Genomic DNA, 21,630 nt, shown 5'->3' with positions numbered 1-21,630 from the left:
GAAAATATAGGTCAGGGTGTAATCTGCCATAGAGTTCTGTGACTAACGTACCCTGCGTGTACCCTACAGCTAAAAAGTTCTATGCATAACGTACGCTTTCAATCTCCAGGCAGAGTCATCTTACCGCATATTACCCACAATTCCTGATGTGTTCGATTCGGCGATAAGTGACTCTGCCACAGGTGACCTGTTTACGTGGTAAATCACCACATACCGATCCGCAAACCGAAAGTCAGCACCGAAAACCGACACTGTGACGAACTCGCTCAAAATACAAAGTCCATCCTCCATGCAAAAAATATTCATCGGTTTGAAAACTAATTAGGCCTACTATAAGTTTATAGCGAAACACAGACTGGAAAAATATAATTAGCCTTGGAACTACTTTTAAAAAGTGTAATTATTCGGGAAGAAACAAGGCTTTGACCTGTTCCAACCTTTAAGCAAAGCCCTGTATCGTCTGCTGATGATGTATTTTCTTGAATTGTGACCCCTCCTGCACTCAAAGTTATTTTCCAAGGCCGTATATAGGAATACTCAAAAAAAAGAACAATAAAATAAACTCTGAAAAGAGAAAATGGCATTTTTATTTGACTTTGTAGATAACTGTGCGCGTGCTGGAACGAATTCAAACTGCCACGCGTTACTGTAGCAATACCATAGCTACAGTGCGCGACAGGTAAAAAAGTAGTTCATTGACGTTCCAATGACCTCGAGGTCACATGAATATAAGCTGCCTGTGCCAGAGATACTTATTAGCGTACGCGCGATAAAAACTCTGGGTTCCGAGAGTGGTACGCTTCAGTACCCTGGCGCGCACGGATCATGGAACCGGTAAAGAACTATTGAAGTTCGGTCCGATATTCCATTATCAGCACTTAAAGCGCCAGACACATATATAAAGTCAGTGTTGGACAAGAAAATTTCGACATGTTGCATAATTTATAGGAATCAGATCTAGAAATTGTAGCTGATACATACCACATTTAGCCTTAAATATCGTCAAAAGTTATAATACATACATGCGGACTTTTTTATTGGTGACTTCACGGTTTATTGAAGATCAAATCCATATTCACAGGATAGAAGGCAAATTTAAATAGTGCAACTATGTAATTCATATTTAAAGTAGAATGCACCTCGGGGACAAATATTCGGGCTCTCACAATTTTTACAATTCCTTTCTGATCTACCGCTTGGTGGGGTGGGGGCTCATTTTATAGATCTAGGAGAGAAAAAACATTTCACCGTCCTACTTTTTCGAAAATCAAAAATGTATTTTTTCCGATAGAGTTAACACAGGAATGGCGGCCATTTTGAAGTTCAAATATCCGTAAATGTTCAGTAATTTGTTTCTCTAGTACAAACTTTGCACGTAATCCCCTTTTTTAATTCTTGCTTTGGGAACAGAATGGTTGAAAGTTTCAATTAGGAAAGTTTGAGCAATTCAGTCTTTCACTTTCGAGGTGCACAAAGACCTATATATAAAACAATAGAAATATTTTTGAAAACTACTACTGCACGTTCTAAGCTTACAGTAAATACAGGCAAGCGCCAAACGAATTAATGATTATGAATGTTGGGTACTTTCGAAAACTATTTATAGTACTGTCCGAGTGGTTCTATTACCAGCAACATGCTGATAGTTCCAGAGAATATGTTCTTTGTAACACTGTGGTTTGATAAGGTACGCCAAGCCATGACTGATAAAACCTGTGCATATACTATTATCTTTACATAGATATACGATTTTTCTTTGCCGAATGTAGAATCCTGGGTAACATCTAAGGCGGTTCGTCATTTAAGGTGAAGTAATTACCCCGCCAGTTTGAGTAATAAAGACACTATACCAAGGTTATTTTGCCCTGTCGCAGTATGTATATTCGATAAAAATATCAAGTTTATGCATTGTAATTTTAGTATTTTTAAAATAGTTTTTGAATTTGTTTTGACGGCTGGCGATTTTGACCGACAGAAGCCCTTTCACGAAGTTACATCGCAAGAATGACCTCTCCTTGTTTGTTTTCCGAACCTTGAAGTGTAACGGGATTTCTTCCTTTTAGTGATATATTATTTAAGCAACTGCTGAAGTCAATGGCAATGACAAGACGTTCAGTCTGGACCTCCACGTTCTGTGTTGACAGATCATTTCATCCTGCTTGACAATGTGTTAGATTGAAGCGACCTCCCTCCCCTTGGCCTTTGCCGACTCATCTTTAGTTTATTAAATATGCATTCCAAAGTCATGACAATATGCAGATTTGGTAACGATTGAAGTTGTACAAGCTATAGTCACTTCGCACTTCTTCACTTCACACTTTGCACTCGCTCTTCCTCGCTTTGACACTGAGATGTAGATGCACTAAACTTTGGCGTACTGACTTCAGTGAGAAGCAAAGTCTGTTGACTGCAGTGGACACCGTCTTTGTAGACAGCCGACCTCAGTAACTCACGTGTTCACAGACGTGAGCAAATCTAAAAGCGATGTCTCTCTGTCCGTCCATCTAATTCAAGAAGAGAGGTTGGAAGTTGTATGCAAATGAGAACAAGTGTAACGAAGTGTAGCGAAGCTAAATTAACACTACACTTGAAAGCGTAATCACAGTCGCTCGAGAGCTATTCAGCTCTGGGACTATTCGCCCCATAGACGAGTATACAGAAGCGAGCTTCTGTATACTCGTCTATGGGGCGAATAGTCTCAGAGCTGAATAGCTCTCGAGCGACTGTGGCGTAATGTGTTAGGAGTGTTGGTTTATATTTTATAAAGCATTCTGTAAAATTTGTACATCGAGTTTCTTTGATGTATTGTCAAAATAAAGCCATGAATGGCGTACTTGATTGCTTGTCATGGAAGGATATGCCTGTGTAAAGCGGCCCTATCGTCACAAACGCCCGGTCACCCCCAGGCCTGGGTCACCCCGGTGACCGGAGGCTGTACGAGGAATCCCCAAGTCACTTCAATGCGCGGCCACGCGATCGCGTATGAGTTGTGTTTGTTACATCGTGGGCGACTCAGCCGTACATCGTACTGCAGCCAAGTCTCACCATTGTAGGGGAGCAGCTGATGATCACGTATTTTCGTCGACTGGCGAAGTCCTCTCTTCCACGTAAGTATCTACCTCGATGGTACCAGTATGCTGCCGCTTAGCTCTGCGTGGCACTGCTGGTGTGGCAGTGTGTGTAACTGCACAGTGGCTCGAGGTCACCGTCCGACCCAAATACCCCGAGCGCGAGCTACTGTACTGCAGCTTGTCTGTAACACAGACGTTCTGTTGAGTGGGTAGTTTGTAAAAGTGTAGTTTATGCTACGTTCGGACGTTCTGTTCTGTAGCCTTTTCTTCAAATGGTGATAAGGCTACGGAGGAGAACGTCGGAACGTAGCGGAAACTCCACTTTTACAAACTATCCACTCAACAGAACGTCTGTGGTCTGTAAGCCTCAACACGTACAGCATCATAGGGAAAAATTGTGAGACTCGAGCGAGAAAATGACGCTTTCTCGCAATTAGTGAGAATCTGTTCTTATTCTCACCGCTGAATCTTAAAATAATGTTTTTCTACCGTTATTCTTTCTTGTACCCTTATTGTAAATTGTCGAATCCTTGGTATTCTATGCCATCTTCTGCAATCATATATGTATTTCTTACCCAGAATTACTAAAAAATTGCCAGTGAATGAATCATCTTTTGTTATAATTCCTACGATAACATTCTCTGGAAACAATGTTATTGAAAAACGAGCGGAATCAAATACCCGGTTTGGGTATGGAGCCGAGCAGAGCTGTGATGGGTACAAAAATCAGGGAAGGTGATTGCAATTGTGAAATTTACTGATACTTCATAGGACTGGAGATTACCATGATTCATTATGATAATTGTACCGCTGCGATTCCCCAGGGAAGGCAAAAATATCCCCCATGTTTAGAAAGATTCACAGACTGTTTTAAAAATTCTGAAAACATATTTATACTCACTATTCTTCTCTATTCCAACTTTAAATGAGTTGGAAAATTATGCTTGATTAAGATTAAGATTAGTCATGCATATTTATTACCTGATGTCATATGAATTATTTATAGCTACTGAAACCCTGCAAGGTTCACAAGTCTGTAGGGAATGGCATTCACCCCACTATCTGAGCACCAGCCAACCACCTAGCCTGCCAGTCTGCGAAGTTCATTGCTTCAATGTATTCATTTTTGATATATACATGCCCACAGACTTGGCGAAAGTCTAAAGAGTGCAAAAATGTTGTCAGTTTTGTATTGGAAAAAAATTGTTCCTTGTTCCTTTGGCAGCCTTGTGTACATACATGAATAGTGCATTTGCTGAAATTCCAAAATTTAATTTCTTGTACACAAATGGCCTTATCACACTTATTTAACCCTTAATAAATGAAATCAGGGCTCGAAATTAACTTTTTACCCTGGTATCCCAGTAGGCTACCTTTTCTGAAGTTGGTAGCCCAGCGACAAGGTCTGGTAGCCCATGCATGAATGAAGAGGTTTTTTTTGTAAAGAATATTTTATTTATATCTAGACGATGACCGATTTATTTTCATGATTCTATCCAGTGAGTGAATTTTCTAGTCATTTGACATCAATACCTGCTGATCATGGCCTTGGAGAACGGTATAGCATGTGTAGTGGACGACGGTGACGCCTCAAAGTTTGACGACCTATTCACACATACGCAGAGCTTTGATGTACTTAAAGGCCCGATAGCTGTATCTTTTTCCCATTATTTTTGTGATTTTACTTCCAAACTAAAACAAGTTCATGGGAATGTACTCATTGAGGGGTGTTTATACAGGTAGAATAAACTGTCCACTGGGACTGCATGTGCAATTTTGAGCAAGATAAATAATAAATGTTTGCCCAAACATAAAATGGCGCCCTCATGCAAATAAAGCAAAAACACAGTACGCAGTGCATATATGCATTGGAATCTTCACAGAAACAACAGAGTAATCCAAAATATAATGCATAGTGTTGAATGTTCTCCACTGGGACACCATATGCTGTTTTTTGTAATATTACCCATTTTTAAAAATGGCGGGAAATCAAAATAACAGTTAAAATTTAAATTTGCTTGTCCAGGTTTTCAGTGGTAAAAGACTATATCCTTTAAATTTCTAGAATTTAAAGATAACCAGAGAAGAAAGAAAGCCTTTTTCAGGTCCACAAATTTCAAGAGTTACAGCTACAGGGGCTTTAATGACAACGACTTTTCACTCACACGTGTAAACATAACATGGCTAAAAATAGATTGGCTATGAATTTCAGGATGACAACTTGGTACAGTCATGTTCCTAATACTTTCGTGGCAATTTTGACTATATTTCCCCCGGAAAGCTAAATGTGTGGATGGCCCGACAGCTTTTTCTTTGCAGTTTGAATAATTTTGTGTCCAATTGTGATTGATAAATTGTGACTAAATAAATATGAAAATGAATTTTCATTGGCCATCATTTCTCGAGCCTGTTATCCAAGTACATCAGTTCAGATATAAATGATATTTTATTGAAAGTTTGTCGCAAAAAATTCGACATGTCCTTTCTGTGTCCAGCTGGTTTGACTGTATGATCGTCGGTATAGCATGTGTAGTGGCGTCAGCGATCAACATCATGTCGCCCACTAAGTAATTTCCTGTCCCAGGCTTTGGTAGTCCGTGTGGGCTACCATTTCATGGACTTTGGTAGCCCCAGGGAAAAGTTGGTAGTCTGTGGAGCGGGACTACCGCTAATTTCGAGCCCTGGAAATTAATATTATAGAGAAAATGGGAGAAGCCCTGACCATTATCATTAATTTATGGCCAAGGGCAAGAGGAAAGTCCAAAATTAACAAGGCTTGGCGAGCATGCTTATTTTGGCTTTCAGTCTTGCCAAAGCCTATAGATAAATGTTAATGGTCAGAGCAGAGTCTGTTATTTCCATGATATTATCAACCTGCTGCGAGGGCACATAAACCCATGTATTCAGGCAACAATATCTTCATGGTTATAAATGCTGTATCACATTTAGTTACATACGTATATGCAGGACATTTTCAAACAATTTTACCATTATCGACCAGCATCGAAAGGATTTTAACAAAAGTCAAAATAGAAGTGTGCACATGTATATTTTACATCTATCATTAAGTGTCTACTTGGATGTTAAAAACGTTGAAGGGCTTCACTTGCCCGGGTAACCATTAAAACCGGTCAGTACATTATGTTCACCGACCCGCTAACTCCCCGGATGTTCCTTTTCAAATCAATTCACTGATTTGCACCCACATCAAGGCATGTAATAAGCATTGATGCACAGTCATGCCCACCCTAAAAATTTGGCAAATCTGGAGATTTTTTAAAAAGTGTATAATTTGGCCCACAAGCACTTCATTTTGTTTTTGTGATTGATTATGATCGTTGTACAATTGACTATTTACATTTTTGCTGAAAAGTTTCAATGTTAGCATTATTATTCATATTCACGGACATAAAAGCAAACCATGATTACTGTGTATTTGTGGCATGGTAATACATAATGAATGAGTGTATGATTTTACTAATCTTTTGACACATATCCATGATTATAAAGTTGAGTATCCATTGTACAGACAGTGAGAAATAGGACTATCTCAAGATTCTAATTGTATTCATTGACATTTGTCTACAGCTGTTAGTATACCTCATGTAACCTGGTCGTAAAGCCTCAGAGGTATATGTATGTGGAACGTAGAAGGAACAAGAATCAAAAGATTGACAACTGATCTTTTACAAATCCTTCATCAGGTAAGATTTGTTTTAAATTTTTAGTCATTTTTTATTTTTAATTTCCTGCACATCTTGTTCATTATCAGTTAAGCTTTTCGCATGCTCGGTTATATTTGGCGGAGTTGTAGTTCTTTCTTCAACATCAACTCCCTTGACGCTCTGTACATAACTTATATAATACATGTAAGTATTTTAGAATATGTGTCTGTACTGTAGTCTCCTTGGCAAAAAAAATCAACAGGAAAAAATTGAGCAAGTGCAAATGAAATTCATGAAGTTCCTTTGTTTCAAACATAGCATCCTAACAGCTGAAATAATTACCGAATTCTGCAAGCGTTTTAACCTTTAGCCTCTTTATCATCGAAGATTGTTTTTATATACTATATTTTTATATGAATATTTTAATAATATGTATGATTGTCCCCAATCATGTTTCATGTTAATTTTGATGTTCCTCAGTAAACTACAAATACTAGAACTCGCACTGTTTTTTAGACTCACAGTATAAAACTCAATGGTTTTAGGTACTTGGCTCTTCAAAGATGTATGGCTACTTTGATGTGTGCATTTCCAACCCTGCCATTGACAACACTTTATCTTGTCAAAGTTTCAGATGCCTGGTCAGAATGTCATGCCTAAATTTGTACATATTTTTAATAGTTTCACATAGTTTGTTGTGTGTTGTTTATTGTTTTATTGTACTTCATGCATTCATATTTTTATGTATATTTTATGGAGCCTGTTCCAGGTCTTCCCTTGAAATAAATGTATAAATGAATTTATTGCTACTTGCTTGAATGCACGTCTTGACCTACATTATAGTTTTCTTTGAAAAGGTCAACAATCACCAGTGAATACAAAGGGTTTGTTGCAAAGTTATACCAGTGATGAAAGGTTTAATTAAAATTACAGAAGTCATAAACAATCAAGTTTTCTTAATATCTTAATGAATATAAAAAGCCATGTTTCAGAATGAACTGATGTGTAAAGTAATGTCAGCAATTTGCAGGAGATAATATTTACATTACATCCTTGTTAATGTTTTCTTTTCACCCAGTCAGATTCGAGATCCCTTACTGAGGCAGTGCGTCCCATTGTCATTGGATACTGGTCTGACAACCTGGTGAAAAACAACATGGTGACAATACCATCCTCCATTGCAAAGCAAATACACAGTGTGTGGCTATGCAAACAGCCAACACTGAACAGAGATGGTGGTGTTGTCATCAATGCAGTGCAAAAACCCATGGAATTGAGGGAGTTTTCATCAATATATTTACTTTCCTAAGGCAGTGGGTCCTTGCTGTGGCACAGGTTTGTACTTACATATATCCTGTTCAGTGTTTCCACTGGCTAAATTTACCATTAAGCCATTCTGGCTAAATGAGACCAACATTGACTTGCTAGAACTATAGCCATCCAAATTACATATAATTTCATCTGTGATTTTGGCCAACTGACAGCTGTATACTCTGGTCCTATCAGTTGCTACAGTAACAATATGACATTAAACTGGTCCCATAATCATTTCCATTCAAAGTAATACATTACCAGGTCCATGGGACATTTGTGATTTTCAAATTTAAGTAGGACCATCCTGAACCACAGATAGTTAGTGGCAATGAAAATAAACAACTATTTTTTATGGAACAAACTGCTTTCTTTATAAGATTCACAACAAATTTTATTTCCCGTGTGCTTCACACTTATGTGACTTGCACTTTTGTAAATGTATCAAGACGTATCATAAGTATTGCATTATTTACAGGGTAACTTCAAGATGTTTCCTTTCTACCCTTTCCCTTCTGCCTCAGTCATCAAGTGCTTTCAGTTCTCCAATCACAGAGTCTAATTTTTAAACCAACTGTTCACTTTGAGAAGGTACTGCAGATAATCACATTTTGTACACTAGGTGTAAACAGTCGCCTCTTTCTATTGGTAGTCCAAACAATGAATGCTTTAATTTCAAAATCAAACTGGGTGTATAGGAATAAATTGCGAGACTGGAGAGAGAAAGTGACGCTTTCCCGCAATTTGTGAGAATCTCTTGTCAATTCTCACAGCTACCAGTGAGAATTCAAAAGTTCTCACCGATGAGTAGTGAGAAATGTACTCTTTGGTGAGATAATAGATTCTCACCAGTTAGAATGGAAATTCTCACTAAGCACTGTGAGAATGGTAATTTTTAAGGTGAGAATGAACCAGACTCACCATTCATTGGTGAGAATCAGACTTGTTGTTCACTGGTGTGAAACAATCTGGTTAATTCTCGCAAGTGAACAATGAGTCTGGTTGATTCTCACCAGTGAATGATTAGTCTGGTTGATTCTCACTGTAAAAATTACCATTCTCACAGTGCTTAGAGAGAATTTCCATTCCCATCGGTGAGAATCTATTATCTCATCAAGAAGTGCATTTCTCAGTGCTCAATGGTGAGAATTAAACTATTCTCACCGATAGCAGTGAGAATGGCAATTAGAGATTCTCACCAATTGTGAGAAAGCGTCACTCTCGTTCCAGTCTCACAATTTTTTTCCTATAATGGCCACTTGATGTCTTACAGAAAAAAAAAACTGATTCTTCTCTTATTCAAACACTAGCCATGGAAATTCAGCAAACTATTCCTGGTACACTTTCATTTTTGTAACTAGTCCTACCCTGCAACTCTGCGGACAACCTGTGCAATTATCGTTTTTGCTTACTTGTAATCGAACATCGACTTAAGCATGTCGCAGTGTGCTGCTTGTTGTTCAGCATGGTAAACATTCAACTGGACAATATCCTGGGCAATATCTTCATGCAAATATTATGACCTATGCCTATCCACAATACAGTGTTACTCAGTACGTGTACACATCATGACAGAAGGTGACCGCTGCCTATCCACAAGTACATGTACACGGTATGGAAGATGACCCAGGCCTACATGCACACGATATGGAATATGTCCCAGGCCTATCCTCAATCCAAATGCATTCACATGGTATGGAAGATGGCACAGACATATCCAAAATACACATAATATATGCAACGGAAGATGACCTAGGCCAATCCACATACGCATACATGCACACAGTATGTACATGTAAGATGACTCAGGCCTATGTAGAATACATAATGGGAGATGACCAATGTCTATCATCAATACAAACAGTCTGTACCTGTATTGTATTCAGGATAGGCCTGTATCATCTTCAATAATGTGTATCTGTATTTGTATTCATGATAGGCCTGGGTCATCTTCAACAATTAATGTTTACCTGTATTTTATTGTATTGTATTCAGGATAGGCCTGGGTCATCTTCAACAATGTTTACCTGTATTGTATTGTATTGTATTGTATTGTATTGTATTGTATTGTATTGTATTGTATTGTATTCAGGAAAGGCCTGGGTCATCTTCAATAAAAACACTGTACCTGTATTTGTAATTGTATTCAGGATAGGCCTGGGTCATCTTCAATAATGTGTACCTGTATTTGTATTCTGGATTGCCCAGGATCATCTCCATAGCGTGTACATGTATTTGTTGATGGTTGACCGGGGTCACCTGTGATGCTGAGTAATTGTATTGTGGATAGACCTGGGTCATCTTATTTAGAATGTTTACATGTGTGTAATGCTTATCATCATTAGGGTCAAGGACATTATGAGTGTTTGAAATTCATTAACATCCCATCATCAAATGTATTTTAATCATTCAGGTTATCATTGTCATTTAAAGAGTTGTAAGTAATCATGAGTCTATCTGTTTACAATTCAGGATCAGCAGTGAATGCTGCAATGTCAAGGATGAGAAATACCATTGCCTTGACAAAGAGCAGTAAAGAACAAAGTGGAGGGCTTTGAATAGGACTTGCCATGACATTTACAATGAAAGATGAATGGAAATGATCAAACAACAGGTAAGTTTTTCCTTTTCAGTCCTTACTCCCAAGTATATATACACAAGTGGTTGTTGCAAAGATGTGCTGGAACTGGTATCTTGTAACTTGCACAAAGTGTTTTATATTAGTTGTCTTTATATAGCTAGTATGTTTACGATTACAAGAATACTAATTAGAAACACAGGTTCACTGATACATTTCTGTATTTTAATTGTCTTTATATAGCTAGCATGTTTACGATTACAAGAATACTAATTAGAAACACAGGTTCACTGATAATTTCTGTATTTTAATTGACATTGCCAGCAGCAACTATGTAGGTGCATCAGCTTAACACTAATCCATCCAGATACTATACACAGCATACATGTTACAGCAATTCTCATTCTTAAACTGTGCAGGACATTGGTTGAGCAAGAAGAAAACGGTGTGGTTGAGATGTCTACGTTAGAGAAATATGTATATAGCGGAGAGAAAAATAAATTTATTTGGTTTTTTTTACACAAGAATTCTTTGATATTTAACACACAAATAAACTAACTTTTTGTGAAGAGAAATTATATGTTTTATGTTCCATGATTGGTCCATGATTGTCTTCCATGAGTTTATTATTATTACTATGTTAGGGAACAGGTGTGTATATCCATGCAGAAGAGGAAGCAAGATAAATCCAAAACCGACTTTAAGGCAGCATTTTACCACGCAAAGAAAGGAACCAGCTACCAGGGACAGTTTTCTCAAGATGAAGACAGTGGGATTGCACCTCCATTTGGTAGAGGATTTCCTATTAGTCAGTATGGTGGACAGACGTGAACCCTTACACTGCTCAGCACACAGATTGTATGTACATGTATGTTAGGATCAAAAACTCCTAAACCACTACACCTACCACAGACAAACAGTGGGCAACTTAACAGATATAACCCGCAATACTAAGCATCATCATATTACAGCTTGTACACAGAACTGTTTAAGGTAGTCCAGCTCAAAGAGAGGAAAAATTCAACTTTCAGAGCACTGAGAAAACACAATTATTATTTCATGCCTCCCCTCAGTATCATGGTGATCTCAGTAGTATAATAACAAACCTGTAGGTAATTGTCACTTGTGATGATTGTTTATAAACATTCCATTATCACTTTTTCTGCTCCAGAGGTGTACATGTCAATCAGTAGTCTGGTTCCCTGACCCATTTCCCCGGTAGAGGGCGTGGGGAAATATAGGGTCAGGTACCGGCTAATGTAAACATGGACGCTATTGGGTTAAAATAAAACAAGCTGTGATTGGATGAAAGTAACACTTGTAACTTTTTCTCATCTTTCTTGGGTTTCGCACTTTCAGGCTTACTTGACACCAACTTCTTGTTTGTACCACAAAGCCGTGGAGGTAGAAAGAAAGACTTTCTACCTCCATGATTTAGCCACTGTGATTTAGCACACCTCTTAATACTTTTAGAACGTCGACATGATGCCAGGCATTTCATTACGGGAAGACTCCATTAACTTAGCAATACCCTACTTCCCTAGAGGATCAATTTCAAAGACCTGCCTGTCCTACAATGGCACTACAATAGCACCAGCTGGATTAGATAAACATAATAATGGAACATTCACACCTTGGGGATTGAAAGTCTTCTGTTTGTCACCCGAGGTGCTCAGGCAAGGACTCGGGTTTCAGGTACCATGCAAGTTAATGCAGTCGTCACCTAATGTTTCACGAAATTCGGACACCATTCTATCCATCGAATCAATCGTCGTTCACAGTTCCAACAAAGTTTGCTTTCAATTAGCTGTGATATCGCAGCAGTACTTGTGGCGTGTATCGAACGTGGTCGGGTCATTGGGGTCACGCCGCAGTCGACGATGACCTCAATGACCCTAGCGCGTTCGATACACGCAGCAAGTACTGCTGCGATATCACAGCCAGCCTTCAATCACCTCTATTTCCCCGTACTTCTGGAGTTTATGTTTCCCGTCTCGTGTGCCAATGTTTTTGGTTCGGATACCAGTGTTCGAACATAATTTTGATCCAGTCGAATTTTAACCGGCGTTTTCATGATAGCAGCCATATTTGTTGTAGCATGTTCTGTCAGGTGACTAACCTCCGCCATCTTGAACAAAATTCTGTTCAAGATGGCTACCCGGTACCTGACCCTATATTTCCCCACGCCCTCTACCGGGGAAATGGGTCAGGGAACCAGACTAGTCAATCAGGACCCAGATTTACATATACTGGTCAATAACATTGCAATGTGCACATGTATGATATATATAGGTACTTTGTTTCCCAGTAAGCTTTCAGAAGAAGAACAAGAAACTAGAGTTGATATTAAAAAAATTGTGAAAAATTCATCAAAAGATACAGCTACACTGCAGCCCAAATTTCATTGGGAGCTGTCATTATTTACAGCCTGGGGGGGGGGGGGGGATGTTGTAGGAATTTTGTCGGAAACTCTAAAATTTCAAGTACCCGCCCCCCCAAACCATGATGAATTTGAATAACCCCCTCTCTCTTACATGGAAATTTTGACTGACCCCCCCCACACTCACTTTTGAAAACTTAAATTTCAATACATGTATTTCTATAATTTACATAAATACAGCAATAGTAAAGACCATTCAAATCCTAGTGTACCCTGCTAGATAATCATTGGTTATCTCATGACGGTTGAAAAAGGTGAAACCAACAAAATGAAATTCAAAGTCACAACAAAACATAGATGTCAAAGGTCACACTATAACCAGTATACAACTACATACAGTATTGTTTAATATGGATGGGTATCATAACAGGGTCCTCACTGGGATATCTGATAGGGTAGACTTTGAAAGTACTGATTGAAGAACATGCGGAAGGCTGATGGGGAAAGTGTCCGACGGGCTTGCTCCTCTCCCTTGCATGGAAAAATTTGAGAAATTGTAGTGTGCATTGGTGCAGTTTGGCGTAATCTCAGGGGTGTTTTCAATGTGTAATTTTACTGAGTAAAAATTTGTAGAAATTGATGTGTGAAGTGGTGCAATCTGAGAGGTACGTGTTTCAATACATTTGCACCAAAAATTGAGTAACCGCCTTCTTTCTCTCAACATTTGAGTAACCCCCCCTTATAGCTTTCAATATTTTGAGTGACCCCCTTCACATTCCTCTGCCCCCCCCCCCCCCCCCCCCCCAGGCTGTAAACAATGATGGCTTCCAAGGAGATATATCTTCAAGCTTGTGCGATATGGATTTCAGGCAATGTCAACTTGTGGACAGGGTACAGAGATTTATGTTGCAGATTATTGCAAATTGGACTAACTCGTGAATACAGTACATGAAGTCCCATTCCATTATCAAGAGCAAAAGCTCAAAACTACATCTGAAACTTGCTTTGGAGATCAAAACTATTGCTTGCAATAAGTAAAAATTCATGTTATCAGAAAATCACAAGCACACCTTTAGCAGTCTGACAAGCTTATGAAAAATAGATATTTACAAGTATATATGTTATCAGTACTTGTTTACTTGTATTCCAAGGAATATAACTTTAAAAAGAACAGACATGGAATCAAATGGTTAAATTCTATTTTAGCTCTGCAGTTAGTGTGAATGAGCTTATTTTTAGCTACTATAGTCTATAGAAGCTATTGGGATGGGTATCCGTCCGGCGTCTGTCTGTATGTATGTATGTATGTATGTATGTATGTATGTATGTATGTATATGTATGTATGTCTAATTGTGAGGCGTCCGTCCTCTCAAATATCTTGAGAAACGCCATACTTACTGATTTGATATTTGTTGTGTAGATGATTTATATGATTTTGAGAAACCAATTTTTTCAATTTTTTGATATTGTTGAAAATATCCAAATTAGTGCCAAAAAAGGCGTTTTTGGTAAAAAATCTTCTTCATAACCGCTGGTCAGACAGCTTTATTATTTGGTATACAGATCCCAAGGGATAGCCCAACTTAGATTTGTTCAAATTGTGATGATATGTGCAAATCTGTATTTTTAAGGAATTTTTTTGTCATTTTTGGTCAAAACTTTATTTCATCAAAACCGCTCATCTGACAGCTTTGATATTTGGTATACAGGTTCCTACAGATAAACTTAATATGATATATTGAATATATGACGAAATCTGCAATTTTGTTTTTTGGTGCTATTTTTGCCATTTTTGGTCAAAAAATGTGTTTCTCAAAAACTACTTGTCTGATGCCTTTGATATTAGGTATACAGGTTCCTAGGGGTTGTCTTAGTGTGATATATTGAAATTGATGAAATCTTCAATTTTCGTATTTTTTGGTCAATTTTTGCATTTTTGGTCAAAATATTTGTGTTTCAAAAGTTACTCATTTGATAGCTTTGATATTTGGCAGACATGTTCTTAGGGATGATCTTAATGTGACATTGTGAATTTTTACAGCTGTCCTGAAATGAGCTAGCAAAGATTTCCACCCTCTTCATCAATAAGTGTCAGAAATAGTCTCTACAGTCTACATAACACAGCTGAGCTCTATCCGCTGCCATTCACTTGCTTACAAATGAGAACTTTTAATGCTACCAATATGTCACAAACCATTAAAAGAGAGTTTCCATGTTGTTTAGAAATGAATGTATTCATGACATCAATTGTCAATTGGAAAAAGCCCTCCACTACATTTCTTCCTCAGTGACTTTGCTGTGCTTCACTCACTCAGTGCACCCCCCCCCCCCCCCCCCCTATTTTAACCATCATAGATCACAGTGTCCCACCTTTCCAAATCCTTGGAAAAACACTCACTGAAACCGACAGGTACATACCAACAAATTTGTCACACATAGTTATTCTCTGGACTCCACAGCAGGGCTCTGTCAGTCACTAGGTCACTTTACAACCAACTTTACAACATAACAACCAATACTTTGAATAGGTCTAGTGGACCCCAGTTCAGTTGGTTAAAAGCAACATATTTGAGAATAGAAAACTTTGTGAACCTGTTTTATGCAGCTATAGGTATGATGCATCATTTTCCTCAGAATATTTCAGATTATGTACAATGGTCAGTCTTAGGCTTTATGTTCCCATTGGTATGCCTGTAAAAATATGCAGCCAAGTATTAAAGCTGTGTATTGTGAAATTTCCTTGTTACACAGTAAAGACTTTTATCACAATACTGCATGCTGATTTACATGGGATAATGATCTCATCCCCAATTGGCAGGATTGACATTGTATCAGCTGTACACTGATGTACATGTATACTTGAAACTTCCTCACGTATGTAAGATTTAATTGATTCCTCCAGTAGTTCAAATTACATTGCATTTGTAACCTTTGTAATTAAGGAAAATATATGTTAGTTTTTTCCAAGGCCTGCATATGTAAGAACACTTGGTGATTGTGTATCACTCTTTTACAATGTAATACAGATATTTTAATGGTAAATAAAACCTCCTAACAAGCTTTTATACAGCATAACATGTATTTCTGTCTCTGTCATATCGTAGGATGATCTACCGGGTATGTGTTTCTCTCTAGTGTTTTTTAAAATGTATTGGAATATATTCAAATAGATGTAAGCCATCTTGAATATCACATTCATACACTGTGCCAAATGGCAAGTTGATCAATCTTGAATCCCACCAATTTCATGTGTCAGAGATATTATGCATATTTTATCATAGAAAGCATTAATGTTTTCAAGAAAATTTAAGTAAACGTTTACGTGTCATGAAAATGTATTTCTCCAAAAAAATATCAGTTATCTTTCTATGTACAGTAAAACATATTTTCTATATGATATTTTTCAAAGAAATATCACATATTAGAGGTCTTGTTGCATTGTGTACACACATTTAGTCCCCACGGAGGTAAGTTCAGTGAGGGACTTATGGTTGCATGAGTCTGTGCATTTGTGCATGCAGGTATCTCAGACATGCCTGAGCCAATTCTTTTCATACTTGGTACAAGGACATAAAACTATGAAATACATATGCAAAACCATTGTTTTTGGCGTGGCGTGAATAATTAGTACTAAATTGCATGATTAGTGAATTTTGAAAAAGCTAGGTTTCTAGAAAGATGGTGATGAAATTTAGTACTGGTGTTGGTCACACAACTCTGATAACAGACAAAGATTTACATCAGTATTTTGTCAATTTATTGCTAATTTGCATATTTAATGAATATTTATGATAAGTGTAATGTAAGGAATCCTGCATCAAATTTGACTAATGTGGTACAGATGTTGATCTCCCAGGACCACCATAGTGTGCAATGGCATTTAGCAGTGTTAAGTCAATTAATTGCTAATTTGCATATTTGATGAATTTTCATAATTAAGATGTGTATAGAAATTCTGCAAAGTTTACAAAATCTAGTCCTGTAATAGTGTGCAAAGACATTTACCAGTATCATGATAATTAAGGTCTAATTTGCATATTTAATGAAATTTACTTATAAGCGTAATACGTTAAGAAATACTGCATCAAATTTGATAACACGTCATAGCACAGTTCCTAAAAAATGATGTACAGATGTAGATCTTTCAGTGTGGAATTTCACTTGTTGAATTTTTCAATGGAAACAGGCAAATTTATTGCAATTTCTCTAAGATTTTCAGAAAGCCATGGTTTTCAGGAAACAGAAACATTTTTACCTCACATTTGGTATATGTACAAAATCAGTGAGAGGCTATCTTATAAGATGAATCAGTTCATTTGCATATCTGTGTATGTATGTATGTATGTATGTCTGTATGTGTGTTTGTGTGCGTGCGTGTGTGTGTGCGTGTGTGTGTGTATGTATGTCAATTAAGATTAGAAACTCCTAAACCGCAGCACCTACCATCTTAGCATTTCAAGTACAGGTGCACCCAGGGGTGTAGTTGAGAATATGTTCAAATGCCGGTGCCAAAAATATGCAAATTAGGGGAATAAAGGAAAAATGCGGCAGCTTGCTAAAACTCTGTAACCTTAGGTCATATTGGGTTGAAACATGGTGTACGCAGGTTCCTTTAGGTATACTAAGTAAGTTACAGAGTAAGGAGTGTACAAATTGAGGTGAAATATGTATGTTTGCATTTTTGGGGTTATTAGTCCCCACGGACGAAGTCCGGGGGACTTATAGATTGGGTCATGTCTGTCCGTCAGTCTGTCAGTGCGTCCGTCCGTGCGTCTGTGCGTCCGTCTGTTAACGCAGATATCTCAGACATGCCCTGGTCAATTTCTTTCAAACTTTGCACAAGGACAGTACCCTACCCCATACAGATGCACGTCGATTTGTTTCACAATGCGATCAAATTTGGCCGTGTTAGAGGACTTTTTTGTTTAAAACTCCATTTCTCATCGTATTCATATTGCAAAAAGGATGGAGTGACACAGTTTTTAGTCCCCCTGGATGAAGTCAAGGGGGCTTATAGATTGGGTCATGTCAGTCCGTTCCTCCATCTGTTCATCCATCCGTTCACGCAGATATCTCAGATATTTTGACAAAATGTCACGTGACCTCAGTGACCTTTGACCTGAAATATACATATTTGTCCATAACTTAGTAACCACAAGTGCTACACCCTTCATATATGGTGTGATGGGACACCTTATGACGCCACCTATTGTACCTCATTAATTATGTGCATATCTAATTTTGAGCGAGCCAATAGAGCTGGATGTCTGATTTTTGGTATAAAGGGATAACTTAGCAATACAATTTTTTTGACAAAATGTCATGTGACCTCAATGACCTTTGACCTGAAATATACATATTTGTCCATAACTCAGTAACCACACGTGGTACACCCTTCATATTTGGTATGATGGGAGACCTTATGACGGCACATACTGTACCTCATTAATTATGCACATATCTAATTCTGGGCAAGCAAATAGAGCTAGAGGTCTGATTTTTGGGATTAATTAGCAATACAATTTTTTTTGAAAATGTCACGTGACCTCGATGACCTTTGACCTTGATTATATATACATATACATATACATATATATATATATATATATATATATATATATATATATTATATATATATATATATATATATATATATATACAAGTTCTATACCCTCCAATTTTGATAGGATGTTAGACCTTCAGATGTCACATCTTGTACCTCATTTATTATGCACATATGTATTTCTTGGCTGGCCAATACAGCTAGAGGTCTGATCTTTTTTCCCGATTTAGAACCACAACTTAGACATGCCTCATGTGTTTTCAAATTGGGAACAACGACATAGACCTATATGCCCATAGATCTCAACATATACACTCCAGTGATACTTCTTAATGACCACATTTCCCTGCCCCATCAAGACTAATACTCCTATTACAAGTGGGGACTATGTCATTGTCAATGACTTGCTTTTTTTCAGTGTTTAGTCAAAAAATTTTCCCTGAGACGGCTTGTCCGATTGCTTTGAAAGTTGGTATCCATGTTCCATGGGATGACTATAGTCAAGTTTATCCAAATTGTAGTGAAATTCTCTTGTTGGTAATATTTGGGCATTTTCTCAAAATTTTTGGTCAAAAAACTACTCATATAATAGCTTTGATATTTGGTATAATGGTTCATAAGCTTAATCGAAATGTGATGTATTGAAAGTCTGATGATATCCACAATTTGTATTTTGGGGAAAATTTTGTCATTTTTGGTTTAAATAATTGTTTCTCAAAAAGTACTCGTCTGATAACTTTGATATTCAGTAGACATATTCCCATGGATGATCTTAATTTAATATGTCAAAATTATGATGACATATGTAATCAAGTATTTTTGCAGCTATTTTTGCCATTTTTGGTCAGCTAGCCTGGCATGGTTGTCAAAGATGTCCTCCTTCATCAACACATATGTCACAAAAAGTTCTCTATATAACATAAGAGGCTCTAGCTTCAGAGAAATATCTTCAATTTTGTGTTTTTGTGAAGTTTTTTTCGGAATTTTTGACGGGAAAAAATACAGAAATAGTTCCTTGTATTGATTGGAAATTAGGTTTGTAAATCCCTACAAATGTTGTCATACATACATTGCATGTTAGAATGAGATAAACAATTCTGATATTTTTATTATTTTTCTTTGTCGATCTTGGTAAAAATATCCCTACAACAATCACTTCCGATGCTGGTTGAAATTTGGCATGAAAGTTCCATTGAGTTCAGTACCATTATATATTCAGATTGTGATGACGTGAACAAAATTAATAAATACTGTGAAAAAACTTGTTCTTATTTTATACCTTCAGGAACATAGAGTATACAATGTGGTTATTTAGTAAGCATTTTCTATGGTAATTTAAAACTGTATTTGGTATTGAAATAGCAAAGCTGAAGGTGATTTTAGCAGGTTTGGTCTCCAACAAGTATATTCCATAGGCTTTTCAATTCTCTCTCTCTCTCTCTCTCTCTCTCTCTCTCTCTCTCTCTCTCTCTCTCTCTCTCAGGGATGACGAGATCGATGTTTATGTGTATCAAGGTTGTAAATAGTTTACATATTTTACATTTTCTGCCATTTGAAATCATAATTTACATCAGAGACTTCCGAGTGCAAAAATAAGGAAAATACAAAATTTGACTTTATTTAATATAAATACGAAAGTTAACAATAACAAATGAAATCTAATCGAAGCCTTTTTTCTTAAACTTATCATTTACAAAACTACGTAACTGCGCTTTGAACTGTGGCAAACTTTCGGTATTCCTATATAGACGAAGGAATACTATATCCAATTGTAGAAGTACAAACTACATATCTAGCTGCTGTCTGAAAAGTTGGAATGTACAAATCAGCGTTGCCAGAACTTCGAGTATTGAAATGATACATCTAAAAACGTGGAAACTGTAAATAATCAGGTGAAAAACCATTCATTATTTTAAATGTCTGAACAGCAACAAAATAATTAATAAGTAAATCCATAGATAGCCCATTGACGTGAAAGAAGGAAGCGAGAAGACACCGTAACATGTACTACCAATATAACCCTCCCAGCTCTCTTCTCAAGTTTGTATAACAGTACGTCGTTTATTTCCCATACTGTAACAGTACAACAATAAGTAAGTACAGTAGGAAATTAAAAGTTGCATTAGTCCATCTTTCTCCTATTCCTCTTCTGTAACAAGAATAATCTCAAGTGAGGTTCCATGAATTTACAAAGGAAATAGACGCATTTCATTCTATAAATAAACCCATTGAGTCCTGACAGTTGAACAGATGAATGAAAACTCGTTGCTTGAGCCAACGTTACAGAAACATTGACGCTTTTATGGGCGAAAACATTGGGGCTATATCCTCCAACTTGAATAACGCAAGAAACGAAATGTTATATTCGCCGTATCCCTTACACACGATGCGTATCTGAGGGTGTAAATCTTACATGAAAAAACGGAACAAAAGCCGTTTTATTGTACAACTAAAATAGCAAGGTTGCTTGTCAACTCGAAAGAACGGAGACCATACTTCGTTTTTCTAACCCACTGACAACGCTCGGCTAAACGCAAGACTAGACTCTGAGTGTATAGGTTTGAAAACCATTTAAAAGTGCAAATGGAAATTGTAACGGCCGGTTTACTGTGTATCGTGTTAAACGAAAGAAAGAAAAAGGGCAAGCGCGCCGAGTATCGAATCCGTGGAACTTTGCAGTGAGTTCATTTTCTAATGTAGCTATTCAATTAAAAATAAAATGAAGGGTAATTATCAAAATTTAATTTAAAATATTTTAGGCGAGCAATGAAGAGCATTTCAGCCTTTTTCTAATATATTAAATTTTGCCACAAGTTAAAGTGTGAGAAATAGGGAAAAGGACTGGTGAGGATGGTACATTGCGGCAAATCAGAATTTTGCTTGGAAAACTTCATTCAATATTTGAAAATCATATCTTTTTCAAAATGCTGCTTAGCTAACACCTGATTATTTTCTTACTTTCCAAAAGTCAACCATATCCTAATTTCTATTAGAGTTTAGGCGTGGTCTATTGGGAATTCCCTCCGGAACGTAAATAATGGACACCTCGAAATCAATCAAA

General features: G+C 37.2%; 1 long non-coding RNA gene across 1 annotated transcript; it reads left to right on the top strand.

The window, feature by feature from the left end:
* Positions 1-2,880: 2,880 nt before the first annotated feature.
* On the top strand, positions 2,881-14,218 carry LOC139139154 (uncharacterized). The gene is made up of 5 exons (XR_011553730.1): positions 2,881-3,107; positions 6,660-6,775; positions 7,815-8,071; positions 10,520-10,661; positions 11,270-14,218. It is a non-coding gene; the product is annotated as an uncharacterized lncRNA (long non-coding RNA).
* Positions 14,219-21,630: the final 7,412 nt, after the last annotated feature.

Source organism: Ptychodera flava, chromosome 8 (assembly GCF_041260155.1).
Source record: "Ptychodera flava strain L36383 chromosome 8, AS_Pfla_20210202, whole genome shotgun sequence".
Lineage (NCBI taxonomy): Eukaryota > Metazoa > Hemichordata > Enteropneusta > Ptychoderidae > Ptychodera > Ptychodera flava.
The sequence above is the reverse complement of the archived record's forward strand: the minus strand, read 5'-3'. Positions and strand labels throughout refer to the sequence as shown.